This window comes from Triturus cristatus, chromosome 1_2 (genome assembly GCF_964204655.1).
Source record: "Triturus cristatus chromosome 1_2, aTriCri1.1, whole genome shotgun sequence".
Classification (NCBI taxonomy): domain Eukaryota; kingdom Metazoa; phylum Chordata; class Amphibia; order Caudata; family Salamandridae; genus Triturus; species Triturus cristatus.
The window spans coordinates 64,217,473-64,236,269 of NC_140580.1; the positions used below are offsets into that span (position 1 = coordinate 64,217,473).

At 46.7% G+C, this 18,797-nt stretch overlaps 1 protein-coding gene across 2 annotated transcripts in view; it reads right to left on the minus strand.

Annotated features, from left to right (window-relative positions):
- ZRANB1 (zinc finger RANBP2-type containing 1) overlaps positions 1 to 18,797 on the minus strand; it is a 299,913-nt gene that overhangs the window by 26,004 nt on the left and 255,112 nt on the right. The gene's annotated exons all lie outside the window — the stretch shown is intronic.

Sequence of the window (18,797 nt, forward strand, 5' to 3'; positions counted from 1 at the left end):
AAAAAACCTTTCCATCTACAGAGCGCGTTGCTGATCCTGTGATGTGATTCACCAAAGCTGATCTTGGAGGTATGGGGTTCCCCATTCAAACCTAGAGACCTATTATAAAACTAGCTTCTAGCCAGGGGAGGATGGTACACAAGGCGCTTTAAGACCTGTTTCCACCATCATTCTAACATGATTTCTCCCTTTGTGTTTTATGGAATTGTAACAATGCTGATTTATTTCTAATCATATGCCTGCTTATGTTAGCCAAAATACTGCATCTTAGAGCACGTAGTTAAAAAATAAACATTTTAAACTTGTGTGTCTCAGATTACTCATGTTGTGGACTGGTATGAGAATAAAAATGAAAGAGTGTTCTTGATTCTCACCATTCCTGAGAGTACCCCAAGTTGCTTGTTCTGGGTTGTCTAATCATTGGTAGCTTCGCTGTAGTACGGAGAACGAATGAGACACGGATGATAGTCGGATAGGGGTGCTGGGTACTGAGGTGAGTTTTTTGGTTCACCACAATTCACTGAGGTCCTGGTTTCCTGTGCATAGTTCTGTGCATGAGCAGAATCCCCGCAACATGGCACACCTAACGTTTGGTCTTGTATTCGAGACGCTTTAGTAGTGCTTATATTAGTCCACAACACCCTTACGCCTGTTACCGGTTGACAGGAGTGACGGATTAACCTACCTATATTGATAAATTATAGGTTCATTCAAGCTTGACAATTAAAAAGGTTTACATTTTGGATTACTACCCTTTTTGTGCTACACTGTTTTTCTTCACTGTGTCCTTATGGGTGACAATATAGCACCGCATAGTCACGGAGCGCTCTGGCGTCATCTGATGCAGTATGGGGTGCCCGACGATGGCATGTCTGTAATCTTTGTGGTGAGTGCCGATGCAGCGTTCCCCTTTGAGCTTTTCTAATCTTGGGTGTAGTTTCCTGCAGTTGATGCGGATGATAACACATTCCATTCTTACACTCCCACCGGGATACCTGCGCATTACACACCATATAGGACTTAGGGGATTCAGATTTCGGCATGGCAGCATCGTATTTGGTTTAATGGCACTCTTCCCCAAGCCGTACCTCCAGTCCGGTTAGGTCTCTTGTCTATCTCTGGGGCCACTTGGCCAGTCTTGGCCTGGTTCACACCACATCCACGTTATTTACAAGCCCCAGTGGGCGACGTACGTCAGCTACATGCCTTGATAGCGTTATACTGGGCTTTAGTGCAATACATTTCACCCAACCTCCAGGTGGGGGCACCTGGAGTTGCGACGCAACCAGTTGGACCCGCCGGGATTTCTATTAGTGCGATCATGGTTAATTTGATAATGGGCAAGCGCCCACAGAATAAGGACAATATGCCTTATTGGCTTGCTGAGAAGTTTGACCAGCTGGAAGCAGTATTTTCCAATACGACTCCTGTTGAAAAACACAGGATTCCGACAATTAGTTTGCAGAAAGACTTCGTACCGGAGGTGACCGATTGTGAGAACTGGGGTAAAGTATTTGCAGCAGTCTATGCGAATTGCTTTGGTACACCGTCTAGGACTGTGCTGCCCTCAGTGATTAAGCACGTTCAGGATGAGCACGGTCCAGAGGCGGCGGTCGAGTTGGGAATGAGGCCTATCTGAATATTTGACGTAGTCAAGGTAGATGCAGTTAACTCTCAAGTGTCAAATGAGTTGCGCCTCGAGGCCAACGTCGATAAACCCCAGCAGTTACCGAAAATTATTGCAGAGGCTTATAAACCCATTGGCCGCAATAGTTTGGGTGTTAAGCCTTTTGCTAAAATAGCAGCTCAACCGCAAACTCAGACGGCTAAGTCTGCTAAAGGCGACCGTCCAGTTGCTCCTAAACAAAATTGGAAAAATAAACAGGGGAAGCAGCAACAGAAACAAGGGCCGCGTCCTGCATTACCAATACCAGTGTTTACTGAACGCACATATGAGTTGCGCGATCGCACCAGAATGAGGTCTCTTGATAGATTTCAGGTTCCTGATCAACGTTCTCCTCGTTCTTCACAGGACAGATCGGTCTCATAAGCCGGTGGAGAAGAACGCGGCAGAGGTCGGGGTGCCTCGCAAGGACGTGAACAGCCCCACCCGGCTTATGGTAAAGGCAAGCAGGACGACTTTCCAAGTCAACGCCCTCAGTTTCAGAAAAAGAAAGTTGCTGCATGAACAGCGATGTATGGTACAGATCGTGAGAACACAGCTTCGGAACCTGACATGGGCGCGAACGCTGCTAGACAGCGCAGCGGAGGTTACAATAGAGCGGCAAGCACTGCGTCCGTATCTGAAGGAGACCGCAACTGACACGTTCATTACTGTAGAAACTGCTGACACTAGAGTGGCTCCCCCTGACAGACTTTATGAAATAGTCCTTTTGATTGAAGGTGACATACACAGCCACAATAGCCAATATACCATGCGTCGGGAAGCGAAAGCTCCCGTTGCGGAAATCCTTGACCAATTGGAATATCAAGGCGAAATTTAAACATGTGTGTCACCCATGAATAACCCTCTATTCACTGTGACCAAACCTGATGGTTTGTACCGCCTAGTTATGGATTATTGACATTTGAACTTTCATTGTCGGACGTGTGCTGTACAGAATACCCACAGTTCAGCCCTGGTCGAGGGTACAGAATACCCACAGTTCAGCCCTGGTCGAGGGTTTAAGACCACACTTGACATTTCCAATGGCTTTTATAGTCATAACCTGTCCTCTATTAGTAGTCAATGGACAGCCTTTACTTCTGGCGGCAAACAAAAACAGTTTAAAAGATTAGCCATGGGCTATAAAAACAGCCCGGGCGTCTTTGCCGCACGTGTAGTCTGTTGATGATTTTTATCTCAGACAAATTATGGCCGCATCTGTGTCACGTTGATCGCATCATGGTCATGTTTGCGGACTTACAAATTTAACTTTGCGAAATCACACATTGCAGAGTACACAGTGTTGTTTTTGGGCTACGAGCTCAACAACGAAGGACGAGATTTACTTCCTGGAGAAATGCGCATGTTTGCGCGCTCCAACAACTCTGAAAAAACTACAATCTCTGCTGGGTTTTTTGAATTTCGGGCGTACTTACATTCCCGATTATGCCCAGCGTATCAAGCCTCTATATGCCTTGATACAAGCTACTTTTACCAAATCTTGCTAGCTTCCAGAACATTCAGCTATACTGCAATCTTTGCAGGCTGATCTTCTTGCATCTAAATACTTAATGACACGTGATAACCACACACTCCTGGTAATAAGAATTGTGCCAGGCGCAGTGGGTTTCACGTACTTGACATTCAATGAGGGAGACACAGTCCCTATTGCTTACAAGTCACACTTGTACACTTCGGCTGAAATGCGCTTTTCTTCTGTCGAGAAAGTACTGACTGCTGTCCAGATGGCAATTCTAAAAGAGAGTGCTGTCGCAGGGGAAACGCATGTTGGTTGTCACACCGTATCCTGCCCTTGAGGCAGTGACGAGAGCCAGTGTATCGAATTCTAAAGCTTTGCATCAACGTTGGATACAACGGGCCAATTCCTTGACGTCTCCGGAGGTCACGTTTATCTTTGATTCCTCATTGCAAACTCAGGAGTACTTGCAGTATGACGGTTCTGCGCAACTGGCGACGGCATCAAAGCATGCTTATTCAGCAGCCTGCGCAATAGTGGCGGGTACCATGGTGAATGGAGAATTCAAATCCGATGTTGTGCATACGCAGACATTCGGGGACTGTACCGCCCAGTTGGCAGAGCTACGTGCTCTGGTGCTTGCACTAGAGTTTGCTGATCCCCGTGTGACTACTCTTATTATAAGTGACTTACTCTTTGCATGTGGTACCCTCAATTCTACCCAAGGTCTGGCGTTCACCTCGAAGGCGTACAAAGAGGCCATGAGGTCTTTGGGGGTCCAAGTCAAATTTTCGTCTCCATACATGCCTGAGGGCAATTGTTATGGAGCGAATGAACCGTGACTTAAAGCAATCTTTGACAGCTAGGGTTTTAGGTACTGGCAGAAACTGGTTGGCCCATTTGTATAGCGTACAATGTGCACTTAATAATCTCCCTAGGTGGTCTCTGGGTGGGCGGACCCCATACAAAATGCTCTTTGGCATAAAAATGTTTGCCCCGGACCTTGATGGTCTAGACATGGCGGCGGCGGCCGCACCCTTTGACGTAGATGATCATTCTGCTGTGTTACAGCATCTACAAGAGACTCGAGACAGTCTTGCAAAGGAACACTTGCCCTCCACAACTGATGCTGCACTTCAGATTCCAGTAGTAGGCTGGCTACCTCGAGTCGGAGACCTGGTCCGTGAGAAGGTGGAGAAGGAGTTTGGCCCCTCTTATCGTGCACATGTTCCAGTGCTTGGCGTGCAGGGTACAAGAACAGTCATTTTACCTCCACTTCCTGGTTGCAAGGATAACAGGTACATCTCCATTGACGTCAAACTACGAGTGGCCGATTCTTCTTAGTATGACTCCAGAGGTCTCTTGTCCAGCAATGCTAAGAAATTCTGTTTTAGCCTCGGCAAATACGAACAGGCCTGACATTGCCATCGAGATGCATACAGTTACTAATCCTTTGACTACACCGGCTGGTGATCCCTATGAAGATACTGAGTATACCTACCCCACAGATGTGTCGTTGCCTGGTGTGCAGGCAAGTGCAGTTGACCAGTCACGTTTTTCATTTGACACTAACTCAACAACATTGAGTGCCCCATTGAAAATATCTATTTTTGCGGTTTGGTTTAAGACATTTTTTAATTCCTCTTTGGACTTCCATTTGGTTGGTGCTAATCTCTATTTTTTTATTCATTTCGATTGGATTTGTGGTTGTCTTTTTTCGTCTAGTGAATGGACATTATCATACAGAAAGATCTGCAATTAGATTATTTGATGAAACTTTGGCACCCCACTCCTCCTCACACATCATGAAGAGGGACCAGACTTTTGTCAATAATACTGCCTGGCCTGTGTTAGATGGGATTGTATGGGATGCTTTAGACACAGATATGACCCTTGATGAATTGCAGTCCCTAATTATTAGTGACTCCTTCAAAATTACCAACTTGGATCCCCAAGGATAGTTATGTCAAAAAAGTTCGGATTCATGCCAACACCATTTTCTGGGTCTGGCCCCAGGCTATACACAGGTTAGGGTGGACCCTCGTTTTGGCACATCCCATTCTGTTACTACATATTCAGTAGGCAAATTATGTAAAAATTGGCTTAAACATTACACCTTAGCGTCAGTTAAACTTCATTTATCCCAATTGACTGACTATGTCGATTTAAATGACTTTTGTTAAAGGCCCTGTAGGAGGCAGGTCCAAAAGATTGATATATGCTATTTACCACGAAGTTTGGAAATTATCTCAAATTGAAGCTGCTTCTAGATTGAGGGCTATTGATCAAGCTAATTTGGAAAAAGTGCCTACTGTCATTGATAATAGCATTAATACCCTTTCTTCCAGAATTTAAACATTGGATAATATTGTTTCATCTGTTGTGGATATTGTACAGGATGACGTGTGTTTTATACCATGTTCAAAATCAATTGCGTTCTATAATGCAGTTTGCATGGACTTTACAAACATTGAAGTCTGGGAATGTTCCCTGGGACTACATAAATAACTCATCTCTGTTTTTACTGTTTAATCGGACTTAAACAGTTTATGTTCATGAAGGGTGCGACAGGTTTGCTTTTGCATATTAGAAAATTGGAACCTTTACCATTTTCTGTGGCCGAATCTAACTCGGCTGTATGGCTCATTCATGGGTTAACAACACTACCTTTCCCCTTGTTTAAGTTCAGTTCATGTATGAAACACTAGGCCTTCGGCAGATATGAACCATTAGGTAACGCTTTACTCCATGAAGTTTGGTCAATCCCAATCACATATAGGTGCCTGAGAGAGGGAAAAGAAGTTTATTTAAAAGGAGAGGAGTGCACTTCTACGCCTGATCACTCACTAGTATGCAAGAATATACAACTGCATGGCGCGTGTAACATCCAAACCCCGTATTTAGCTTGCATTTTAAAGGAAAATCCAGTGGCAGCGATTACACCCACTTTCACATTACTAGCTAACGGTAGTTATTTGCTTTTAAATAATGAAGCATGTTGTGGGATGCTATCAGGGATTCCGTACATTGTAACTGTTTCCCAGCGTGTACTTTGCTGTAAAAATGTGCTTTTCCAGCCCCCGCATGGGAGACACTATATATCCATCTGGCTTTCCATACTGACCTTGAAAGCAGAGTTCAACAAGATGAGCAGAATAAGGGCTCTATTGGACAAAAAGAAGTCACCCTTACTTTTTCTCGTGAAACATTTGTCCTTCAAGTAGCTAACAAATGCACCTCACACTTTCAGCATGAGACTTAAGTTGTAGATAAGTTGTGGTATGGATTTTCATAGACTATGTGGTCAAAATTCTGATGGCCAAAAAAACCTGCCTTCTGATGGCATTCCACTAGGTGCGTGTAAATGTAGACACTGGATCATATGTCCAGGTGACGGAGGGGGGGGACCACCCTTCTCTCCCTCCCACCCCACCCAGGTGACACATGAAACTCCAAGATCACCTGCTGGGTGCCCTCTATGGAATTAGGAGAACCAGAAATTAAAAGCTGTAATACAAATTTAGCAAAACTGCCCCATAACTACAACAGTATATCATAGCAAAGAATGAAGATGGTAGAGAGATTTAACATGGCAAAGGTCAGATCAGAGTAAACACTGTAGCTACTGCACAAGGGGAACATCTGTCCTTCACATTTCATGGTATTGAAGTTGTTTTGCCGGATAGAAGGTGGTAATCGTGAATTGAGACTTGGGCAGAAGGAGGCGCTTTGGATCATGCAATTACACGCAGTGGATAAGGGTTTAAATATCAATAATGAGTTACAGTACTTTCTAGGGAGCTAGTAGGTCAATACTCATGTTTCTACCTACTAATTGGACCCTTAAATTAAGCAATTTTGAATTAATTTAGCAAGAATGAGTCAGGAGGTTATTCTGACTGAGCACTTGATTTATTGAGATCCTTTTAATCACGTAGCATATCTGTGGTTACTAGTGTCCTGACAAACACAAGCTACATGCTATTATCCATATCATGTAGAATTGTGATTAGGATATGGCAATAACTATCATATAATATCTTCTCAAAAGTGATGTCAATGTACTTTCCTTTTTAGTACTTCATTACAGTCTGTACATATCCCACATTTTTTGTGTTTTTAAATAAACATGTTTACTTTCCATTTTTCAGATCATAAGATAATATTGAGAAACATAAGAGCTCACAGACGATGTACTTGTAACTTCCATTCACTATGCACTTTGTTGACTAAAAATGTTTGGATTATATAATAAGTGATGCTGCTGTAATTGATTGAATCTTTTTAAGACTGTATAGGTCCTGCTCAAATTGTGTGATGTTTAATTTGTACTCATTTCTTGATATGCCCTTTACATGTAATTAGGGTGCAGTGCTGATGGAAATAACTCAACTTGTTATAATGTTTAATGATGTAGAAATATGTCAAAATAGTACGATTGATGTATAGAGAAGATAAATTTGTGTTGGAGCGGGATATTTGTGACTTACTAACATTGCACTGAATTCTTCTTTCCAAACACGGTCCTTCGGTATTTTCTCTTTCTATTGGTCGCGACCCAGCATAGAGGTCTTTCTTTCAAAAATATATCTAGAACTTGCAGATACGGTTATTATATAATAACTGTGGATATCTTAGAATTTATAATTCCTATTTTAAATTGAAGTTTATTCGTTGTTTTGATGTATTTTTCGGGCAGAGATGCAATCTTTTAATATCAGCACATTTTACCTTTCCAAGATGGCGGCGGTTCTCGTTACGTCGGTTAATACTTACTAAGTCCTTCTTTCATTACGATAGAATAATGTACTATTTATAGCCAGACTCAACATGGCGCTGATGCTAGACGCAGTTTTTTCACACCTCGCCATTCGCAATGCTGCTATCTACGGTGAGTTTTGGTGACATACGCTCCCGAATAACTATCTTGACTGATCACTATAATAGAGTTGTTGTATTTTCACGTAATTGTGACGCCCCAGCTTTTCAGTCTTATTCTCCGGTTAAACTATAGTTTATATATCATTTATTATGGTTTTATTTTCAAGCACTGTCACTAGGTTTTTTCGGGTTCTGATGGAATATCGATGCTATACCTATTTCGTTTTTTACTCCCGTTTCACTTTAGGTGTTTTACGATTATTCATTCCTTTTGACATTATTATGTTGCAGGCATTATTGTTGCCGTTATTAGTTTTCCCATTTCCATTACCACTATTTTTATATGCCGAGGGCTTCGCTATTTATTTATTTTTTCTTTAATAGTACTTTTTCATAAACTGTTGATGATACCGCAATGGACATATAGACGAGTATCTTTCCTTTTATTTTACCTATGTATTTGCTGTCCATGACCTTCTAACAGGCCACTATTACTACATTTTGAACTAATGCTTACTCCGATTCCTGATGAATAGGTTATGGACGCATAGATATTTAAATAGTCTTAGTGAAACTGCTTGCTGCCTTGTCCTTTTATTTAGGACCTTTTATCTGACTAAAAGCCCATACGATATTTTATGTGATAATCCGTTCTTAATACCATGTTAACTTTAATATGAACACCCATGAAAATCATGTGAGATAGTATTTTTTTCATATATCAGATGTGGTTATGTATTTTATGTTTATTATTACCAGGGTACCTGTTAAGTTTTTCTTGAAATATTTAAGAAAACTTGTGAGACTATATATCTTGTCTTGTGGAACAGGACCATATTAAGTGAGTATTATTAACTGACATACTTACACTTCTCATTTATTGGGTATTCTCATTTAGATAACAATAGTCCTTGGTTCCTTTGTTTCACAGATCTTTGGAAATTTTATATACTCCAATATAGTCGCTAATCAAATTTGGACATTATTGGTCGAACACTGTGTAAAATTAGGTGAGTTTTTAGTTCTTATCACTACTTCTGATACTTGGCCTTTAGCTTACCTAATTATGAGGCACGCTGGCTCGATTGGACTACCAGCTAGGGGAGTATTAGAATCACAATCTCTAAATAAATGTTAAAAAGAAATTGCTGGGTAAGCGCACTGTTTTTCGGTTTCATCTTTTCATTTTTCATTCTTTTTCCTGGTCTTTTCTCTTGGTGGATTGATCCTTGAAATGATACTTTCGTTATCATCAAATCATTTTCTTAAATTATTTAGTCTTTTACAACTGTACTCTTGTTTCTTTATTCTATTTTTACATTGGTGTATGCACTATCAGAAATGGTAGCTAACATACATCACTTATTAGCATTTCTTAGTCTTTATTACTCACATCTAAAATTTTCTTTGCCTCTTACTCTTATCTTTAAGTTTGGGTTTTAAAGCTGTGTGTTAGTTTAACAATAAACCTCAACAGTGGCAAGAACATGGAATTGTAATACAGTTCTTTTGTGTGTTATAAATTCTAGCCCTGAGGAAGTCTGTGACGTACACCAAAAAGAGACTAAACATGTGTTGGCGGCTAGGGCTGCTTTTGGAGAAGTTTTAAGAAATAAAAGATTAAGAAGATCTTTGTGTCGATTTAGAACTTTGACTAACTGTGGAATATGCTCAGGATATATTTCTTTTCTTCAATTTAAATTGTGTAGGAATTCTATCCCTTCTGGTATATGGTGGATGGCCGTTACCATATCCTTTGAGCTACCCAAATTTGTACTCTGATTGTTACACAACTCGGAGCAATTGTCACCCAGCCATCCGTCTTGTATAGTATAGCTTCATTTATTACTTGGCTTAAATGAGGCTGGGCTTTAGTGTTTTATTGGTGCTGGTTTCCGAATGCCTTTTGGATGCGTTCAAATACCATCCTCTTTTCAAGGTTTTCCAGCCTGTGTGAGTGTGCATGCATTCCAGTGTTACATCTACACTGCAGGATTCATCAACCCTAAAAGTGATAGTGCTAAATTAGGCTAAATTAAGCATGTTTAGCCTGGCATGATAGCTTCTCTGTCCAGCTTTTAGTAGGTTACCTTTATTAAGATAAGGTAAAGAAGTGTCTGGCCTACATTGTGGCAATCAGCATTACTGTTACAAATGACCCAGTCATGCCCATCATCTGAAATATTGATGGAAAAGTGAAATCAAATGCAAGCATTATTCGATCTGCAGCATATTCCCTCAAGATACCAACTGCAGAGATCTGTATGAAAAGCAGCAAGTATTTGTAATTTTCTTACGTTGAAAAAAGGTCTACTTTGGGTATTCCTCATTAATAAAATCTACCCGCTGGTTAACTTCTAAATCACAAATCTGCTAGTTTCTCCATCTTGTGACCATTTTCAATACCTTTAACATTCAGCTGAATAGAAAATTGTGGTCCATGGTATTTGGAGGGGAGATTAAAACAATTCTTATGTTGCAGCACGTTAGTCATGAGGATGCATGTAGGATTCTAACAGAATCTGTAGGATTTTAATGACAGATCTTGAAAACGTGTGTTCTAGTACGTTTCTACAATAACAATGGTGTTGACCTTTTTCATCTTCATTGAGGCCGAATGAGGCATTAGGTGACGCTCTTTCTGGTAGAGACTATCTAGCTGCCGATCCCACACCTTTTGAATATTCTCCTGGCATCAGGCTGGATTCGGAAGGGGGGCGTGGCTTGGACGCCGATGAGGACTGTCGCGTAAGCTTAACGCTCCGCGCCAACCCCACTGCTTATCCTGCTTAAACGCTGGTTTGCTGTACTGGCGACCCTGGAGGGGGGGCCCCCGTGACGGTGGGGACCAGCGGAATGTGTGTGCAGAGATTCTGCTGTCCTGTGCCGAGGTCGGCGCTCGCCGCGACGGATGTTGCTGGCTTGGAGTGCGGGCAAGATGGCGGCTAGCCGGCTGCATAGCTTCGGAGGCGGCGACTAGCGACGGCCGCGTACCAGTTTTGATTCCAGTGCGGTCTAGCGTCTACCCGTTGCTGGTGTCAAGGACTATGGTGGAGGGCCCTGACGCTGGCCAACCGAAGCTTCTGAGGTACCTGGCGGCGGCGAGGTGAGAGGCCTTGATAGCGGTGATCCGGAGCCGGTTGAGTGTGCTCAGTGCTGGTGTGAGCGGGGCGGCTGGACCTGCCGACACATTACTCGGAGGAGGCAGCGGGAGACGCGCGCAGCCGGGCAATGGCGGCAGACTTGTGATGCATATTGAAAAAGCTCTTACCTTTGGTGCCGGCAATAAATAACTGGCAGCATAGAGGGACGATCCCGGTTGCAGTCCTGGCTGGCGCGGCGGCGCTTTGTTCAACAGGCTCTCGTCTCCGGTGGTTGCAGAAGCTGTAACTGATCCCCCCCATATGCATACCCAACAGGTGGCTTCCTGGCATTACATCACGGATGTTCACCAGATAAGTTACCTAATGCTTGCCCCTAAACAAGACACAGGCAGAGGGGGCCGATTAGACACTGTTTGACCGACAGATCCCCTGGGGCGGCTCAAAGCATTCCGCAGCTACAGTGTAAGTTCTAAGGGCAGGACTGCTTGCTGGGTGGGCCCGAGCTGAGTGACCTTTTGGTGCCGGTTGGTCGGTGGATTGTGCCCCATGAACAATTCCTCCACTTTGATAGAGCGCGGGGACACTGATCTTAAGCTGCAGATCGGCACTGTGGTCTAGTTGACTGTAGCTGTGTGCGCCCGCCGCATTGCACGGTAATCAGAGGGGGAAATGTCTGCCGCGCAGCGGTATCAGCGGCAGCTTTAGGGAGTGGCATCGGAACGATATCCAGTCTTCACGGGAAAGGTGTTGATGTGTCTGCCTGCAGTGATCTCTGGACGCCTGTGGGGAGTCTTGGCTGCAAAGCCTGCTGACAGGGGAGGCCAATCCATGTGGAGCCGCTGGGTTGCCGCCGGAGGGGAGTCGTTTCCCCATTGACGACGGAGGATTGGAGGGGCCGCCACTTAATGCCTGAACACTACCTATAGGGTGCCTGTGTACTGTGTTGTGCCTAAGAGGTGGTGGAAAGACCCAGTGTGGCACTGCGATGCCCTGGCGATGGGATTGAAGGAGCTGGGTGCCTGAGTGGATGTGTAGCTGTTGCCCTGCAATAGAGAAGAATCAGGAATCCTCACAGAGAAGTCCTGTGGCGTAAAGGGCCGTTCTGAACCCAGAGGATACCCGTTTGCGCTGGTGGGCTATACAGTGGATAGCGCAGCTGCCTGCCTGCAGACAGGGAGACGCTGGACTTGAAGTCGGCAGCCGAGCACCCTAGAGAGCAAGGTGGGACCACTGCTGTGATTCGGGCCCGAGCTAGCTGTGTCTGCTGTATGTTGAGGACTGGAGCCGGGTGCGTGCGTGCCCACTTTGGTGGCTGCTCATAGGGAGGGCCACATTGTCTGACCAGGTCCTGATCACTGTGAACCGGACTGTGGGAAAGCTCAAGAGTTTGAGCGTTTCGGCACTAGAGGATGGATAGACTGGGGTGCCTACGGATTCGACAGCTGTACGGCCATGGGAAAGCCACGTGGCAAGCAGGGAGGAGCGCACCCGGTGCCGGACGGCGACATGGGGGAGCAGAGAGCGCAGGGAAAAGCCGATTCGCCTCCTGAGGGGATGATGCCTCAGTCCTTTCGGGGCAACAAATCTAGAGGCCAGTCCTCCTACAGAGGATCCTACCAGAATAGGTCCTCAGGTGGATCAGATTATCCGGGCGATCACTGACACGAAGGAGGCGCTTCAGCAGGACACTGCTCAAGTGTCGCTGGGGCTCCTGCGGGCGGACCATGCGAAGCTGGTAGATCGGGTGAAGCAGACGGAGACTACTCTGGAAGCCCTGGAACCATCGCAGAAAGCACTAGATGTTCAAATTAGTGAGGTTATGCATAGGATCCAAGCATTGGAGAAGAGGGCTGAAGACGCCGAAGGACGCAATAGACAGAATAACGTACGAGTGGTGGGCCTGCACGGAAGGAATTGAAGGGGAAAGTATGCTCGATTATCTGGAGAAATGGTTCCGTACCGAGGTGGCTCCGGAGGGTCTGACTCCGTTTTACATGTTGGAGCACGCACACAGGGTTCCTGCCCGCCCGTTGGCGCCTGGGAGACCTCCCAGGCCTGTAGTGGCCCGTCTGCTCCACTATAAAGATAGAGACCTCTTGCTGAACAGGGCGCGTACGTCTGGCCCATATAAAGTGGACAATAGCAATGTCACATTATTTCCGGATTACACCCTTGAGGTAGAGCGCCATCGAGCCTCGTTCCTGGCGGTTAAGAAGGCCCTCCGGGACGAAGGCATCCAATACTCTCTGATGTTCCCGGCAAGGCTGCGAATATCGTTGGATGGCAAAACGATCTTTCATAACGACCCCGACGAAGCATGGAGTTGGCTGGAATCCTACCGGGCAGGAGTGGGTGCGGCGGGACGCACTGGGGGACAGAGGGAGGATGTACCTCGGCCGCGCCGTGAGCGGCGCTCTAGGAGACGATGCAACGAAGCACAAAGACCCACCACTACTCAAACAGAGAAAGAAAGAATGGCGGTACTACAGGCTGTGAAAGAGCTGTCCCAGGCGAGTGACACTGTGATGCTGAGACTGACGGACTCTGAAAAGGGCTCGGAAGGATCAGACTCCGATGGAACTGATGTGGGGAGTGTTGCCATGCCGCATATTACTCCCAGAACGGCAGATGAGATTGTGGACGCTTTATCTGGTGACATACCTAGTAAGAGGGGCCGGTTGACACGGGTGGAGTTAGCCTTAGGGGGAGACATGGGGGAGCACTAACTGAGTTGCGGGGCCTGTCGGGTTGCTCAGGGCATGTGGGTCCTCGCCTGTCGGGGAGAGAGGTCCTTTCTGGGAGGGTGGAGAGTCTTTTATAAAACTGGGTTCGGCGATGGGGTGCGATGAAGCAGCGGGCCCGATCTTCTTGGTGTTGGTATTTTCAGTGGCCCCGACTGCGACGGAACCTCCCCAGCTGATGGAGGTTCGTTGGGAGCCTAGATGCCGGTCTTATCTCGGTACCAATATTTACCACGCCCGACGATTAACTGGAGTGCAACTTAGGTCGGGCCATGCGTGGCCTTAGGGGTAGCATGGCATTCTGGAGTGCGCTGCCGATCTCGGTGGCGGGTAGCACTCCTGAAGATGGTAGCGCTACCGCGTTTACTATACTACTTTTGGACTTTGCCGATTTGGATCCCGGGCTCTGTGTTTAGGCAGCTCCGCTCTATGACTAGTAGGTTTCTGTGGGGGACAGGCAGAAGGCGAGTAGCAATGGCCACAATGATAAGGCCAAGAGCGGACGGGGGCATGGCAGTCCCAGATTTTGAGTGTTATTATTTAGCGGCCCAGCTGCAGTGGCTCACACAGGCCGTGGCAAGGGAGTTCCGAGGTACAGACGGCCCCGAGGGTCGTTGGGTCCTGCGCTATATCTTGTCCTTCATAGTGCTACAACAGAAGAAACGAGTTACTTACCTGTAACAGCAGTTATCCAGTATTGGTGTCTTTCATAGATTCACATGCCTGAATCATTCCCCGTCGTCGAGACGGGAGCCTCCGGTACATAAAAAAGTAATGTCCTATAGACATACATAGAGAAAAATAGGCCTAAGGGCCTCCCCTTAGTAGCCTATCCTAGTCCTTATGTAAAAAGGACCAAACTATTAGAGCCAGCCAATCAGCTGTCGCCTCCCTCTAGAACCTTCCTGGCAGGAGCCTCAGTCCCTCAGATTTTCGTACGCACCAAGCTAGGTAGGCGTAATATAGTTAGAGAGAGACGCGAGTCCTTCCAGGGGAGGCGGGAGGGTTGCATGTGAATCTATGAAAGACACCAATACTGGATAACTGCTGTTACAGGTAAGTAACGCGTTTCTTATCCAGTATTAGGGGTGTCTTTCATAGATTCACATGCCTGAATCAGAGTAGTCAGCAATACATTATGCACATTTCTGATGTAACATGCCATATAGTTATTTTAGATAATACACATATTATCATATCAGTTTGAAACATTGGCATACGTCAAAACAGTATATCAGCAAAAGATGTGCATACCAGGATGGCGGGATGTTGGAAGGCTCACCTCACTGGAATAGATGGTGAAGCACCGCCTGGCCCACTGCCGCATCCTTCGTAAGTTCGGCATCCAGGCAGTAGTGTCTGGAGAAGGTGTGCGGTGACTTCCACGTCGCCGCTCTACAGATGTCCAAAATCGGCACTCCAGCGAACAGCACTGCTGATGTGGACATCGCTCTGGTGGAGTGCGCTTCCACCCTGTCTCTTAAAGGCCGTCCGGCCCCGTCATGGCAGAATGCTATCGCTGAGGAGATCCACCGTGAGATGCTCTGTTTTGTTAGAGGCATACCCAACCTTGGCCTACTGTAGGCCACAAATAGCTGTGATGACTTCCTGAAGCTCTTTGTTTTGTCTATGTAAAACTTAAGACACCTTTTGAGGTCCAGAGAGTGGAGCGTCCTTTCTGCTGCCGTGGTAGGGTTAGCAAAGAAGGAACGTAGAACCACCGGCTCGTTGAGGTGAAAGTCTGAAGGCACTTTCGGTATGAACTTGGGACTTGTCCTCAGCACCACCCTGTCCTGTTTGAACTGCATGAAGGGTTCCTGAATGGACAGAGCTTGAAGCTCGCTGACTCTCCTGGCAGATGTTAGAGCGAGCAGCAGAGCCGTTTTCCATGAGATGTACTTGATGGAAGCTCGATGAATGGGCTCAAAAGGGTGCTTCATGAGTTGGTTAAGGACCAAGTTGAGGTGCCACGTCGGTGGGACCCGTCTAGGCCTTGGGAAGGACCTATATAGTCCCTTGAGGAACTGCTTGATAAGCCTACTGGACCAGAGAGACGGGCCTTTGTAAGTCCTGGTAAAACGTGAAATGGCTGCCAGATGCACCTTTATGGATGCATGCGCCAAACCTGACTGTGCCAAGTGTAGTAGATATGGCAATATCTGTCCAGGTGTGATATGAAGTGGTCTCAGGCCTTTCTCTAAACACCATACGCAGAAGCGTTTCCATTTGAGAGAGTAGGCTTTGTTGGTACTATCCGCCCTTGCTTTTGCCAGCACGTCCCTGCAGTCCTGCGGGATGTTTAAATGACAGAACTCTCTGTGCTCAGGAGCCAGGCCGATAACCTGAGCGATTGTAGGTTCGGGAATTGCACCTGTCCGTTGGACATTGTCAGCAGGTTTGGGTGCTGTTTCAGACAAATCGGTGTCCTGATGGAGAGGCGATGAAGGTCCGAGAACCAGTGCTGCCTCGGCCAGAACGGGGCAATTAGGATCAGGGTACAAGGCTCCGCCTTCATCTTCCTGAGGACCCTGGAAATCATCGGGAACGGCGGAAAAGCGTACGCAAATACGCTGAACCAGCCTATGGAAAAGGCATTTCCGAGTGACCTTGGTTGGGGATGCCAGCTTGCGTAGTTTGGGCATTTGGCGTTCTCCTTGGTGGCAAACAGGTCGATTCCTGGGACTCCCCATTCTGAGAATATGTGCGTTAGCGTATTCTCGTCGAGCTCCCATTCGTGGGAGAGGGATTTCTGTCTGCTTAGGGCGTCTGCGATGGTGTTGTCCTTGCCCGGGACATAGTCCGCTCTGAGAGAGATCCCTTGGAGAACAAGCCAGTTCCAGATCTTTTGCGATTCGCGTGATAGAGTGAGCGAACGCGTTCCTCCCTGTTTGTTGAGATAGTGCATCGTCGTGGTGTTGTCCGTTCTGACGAGCACCTGGGAGTTCTGGATGCGTGGTAAAAAGGCTTGTAGCGCTAGATACACGGCCCTCAACTCCAGAAGATTGATATGGAGATGCTGCTCCTGATCTGACCATTTGCCGCTTACTCGGAGGTCCTGAAGGACAGCTCCCCAGCCCGCCAGAGATGCATCGGTGGTGATCACCAGCGGCGCTGCTGGAAGCAGGAATGGCAGTCCCATAGACATTCCTGTAATCCTTCCACCATTCAAAGCTCTTGGATATTCGCGGTGTTATCCTCACAATGTCTTCGAACGAACCCGTACTCTGAGTCCATTGGTTCGTGAGGGCTTCTTGCAATGGACGCATCCGAAGTCTGCAGTGAGGGATGAGGAGTATACAAGAAGACATCATTCCTAGGAGTGATTTGAAGGTGCGAACCCTTAGGGACTTCCTTGATGCCACCGCCGTGGCCAGAGATATTATCTTGTTTTTTCTTTCCTCTGAAGGAAATGCCCTCGCGCGTTCCGTATTCAGGGTCGCCCCGAGGAAGGTGATGCTTCTTGTTTGAGACATATAGGATTTCTGAAGATTGAGAGTCAATCCTAGATGTTGGAAAAGATTGGTACAGGCGTTGGAGGATTTGGTTGCGCCTGCAGCTGTCGGTGCCTTTACCAGCCAGTCGTCGAGGTAGGGAAAAACTTGGTGACCCATTTGACGTAGGAAAGCTGCCACAGGTGAAAGGCACTTCGTGAAAATCCGCGGAGCGGATTTGAGGCCAAACGGCAGGACCTTGAATTGGTAGTGCTGTCCTGCCACCTCGAAACGTAGAAACTTTCTGTGCCTCCTGAGTATCGGGATGTGATAGTAGGCATCCTGAAGATCCAAGGATGTCATGAAATCTCCTTTTTCTAGAATGCCTAGTATTTCTTGGAGCGTCACCATCCTGAACGACTGACTCTTCAGGAAAGAGTTGAGTGCCCTGAGATCTAGAATGGGCCTCCACTTCTTCTCCTTCTTGCGTATGAGAAAGAAGCGGGAATAGAATCCTTTCTCCCTCTGAGCCGTTGGAACCCGCTCGATCGCTCCTTTCTTCAACATCTCCGATATTTCTCGGAGTAGCAGTCGCAGATGTTTGTGTGGGAACCTGCGGGGAGGGGTTGCAGGTGGGATGGTGGTAAATTCTAGGGAATGGCCGAATCTTAGTAGTTGGAGTACCCATCAATCCGTGGTGATGAGGCGCCAATTTTCCAGGAAATGGGTCAATTTTCCTCCAATCTTTGATGAGGGAGATGGTAGCTGGACTGGCTGGAGTAACTGGTCACTGGCGTCCGCCGGTGCCCCTCTTCTGGTTCTTACCTCTGAAGTTAGATCTTCCATAAGAAGACTGCCGACCTTGTTGCTGCTTCTGCTGGTACTGGGTCTTATTCTGGAAGGAATACGAGGACCTATTCTGGTAGGATCCTCTGTAGGAGGACTGGCCTCTAGATTTGTTGCCCCGAAAGGACTGATTCCTTGCCTGCAAGGTTCCCAGCGCTCTAGCCGTATCAGTGTCCTTCTTGATAGTTTGGAGCGCCTCGTCAATTTTATCTCCGAAAAGATGTTGTCCGTCGAAGGGCATGTCCAGCACCTTTGTCTGCACTTCCTGCCTGAACGATGTTGCCTTCAGCCATCCCTGACGGCGCAGGACTGCAGCCCCAGCCAGTTGACGAAAACCTGTCATGGCCACATCTATGGCACAATCAATGATCTCGGCCGCCGAGGTTTGGCCCTCAGAAAGTAGTGCCTTGACCTCCTCCTGAACTGCGCTTGGCAGCTCCGCTAAATAGGGGGCTATATCCTCCCAAAGTTGGCGGTAATAACGCCCTAACAGGGCTATGGAGTTGGCCACCTTGATGGTCATTGCCGAAGTGGTCGAAAACCTTTTGCCAATTGTGTCCAACTTTCTGCCCTCCTTGTCTGGTGGGGCTGACAGAGGAGAGGAAGGGTTACGAGAATTCTTCTGGGCCGCCTGGGTCACGACCGAATCCG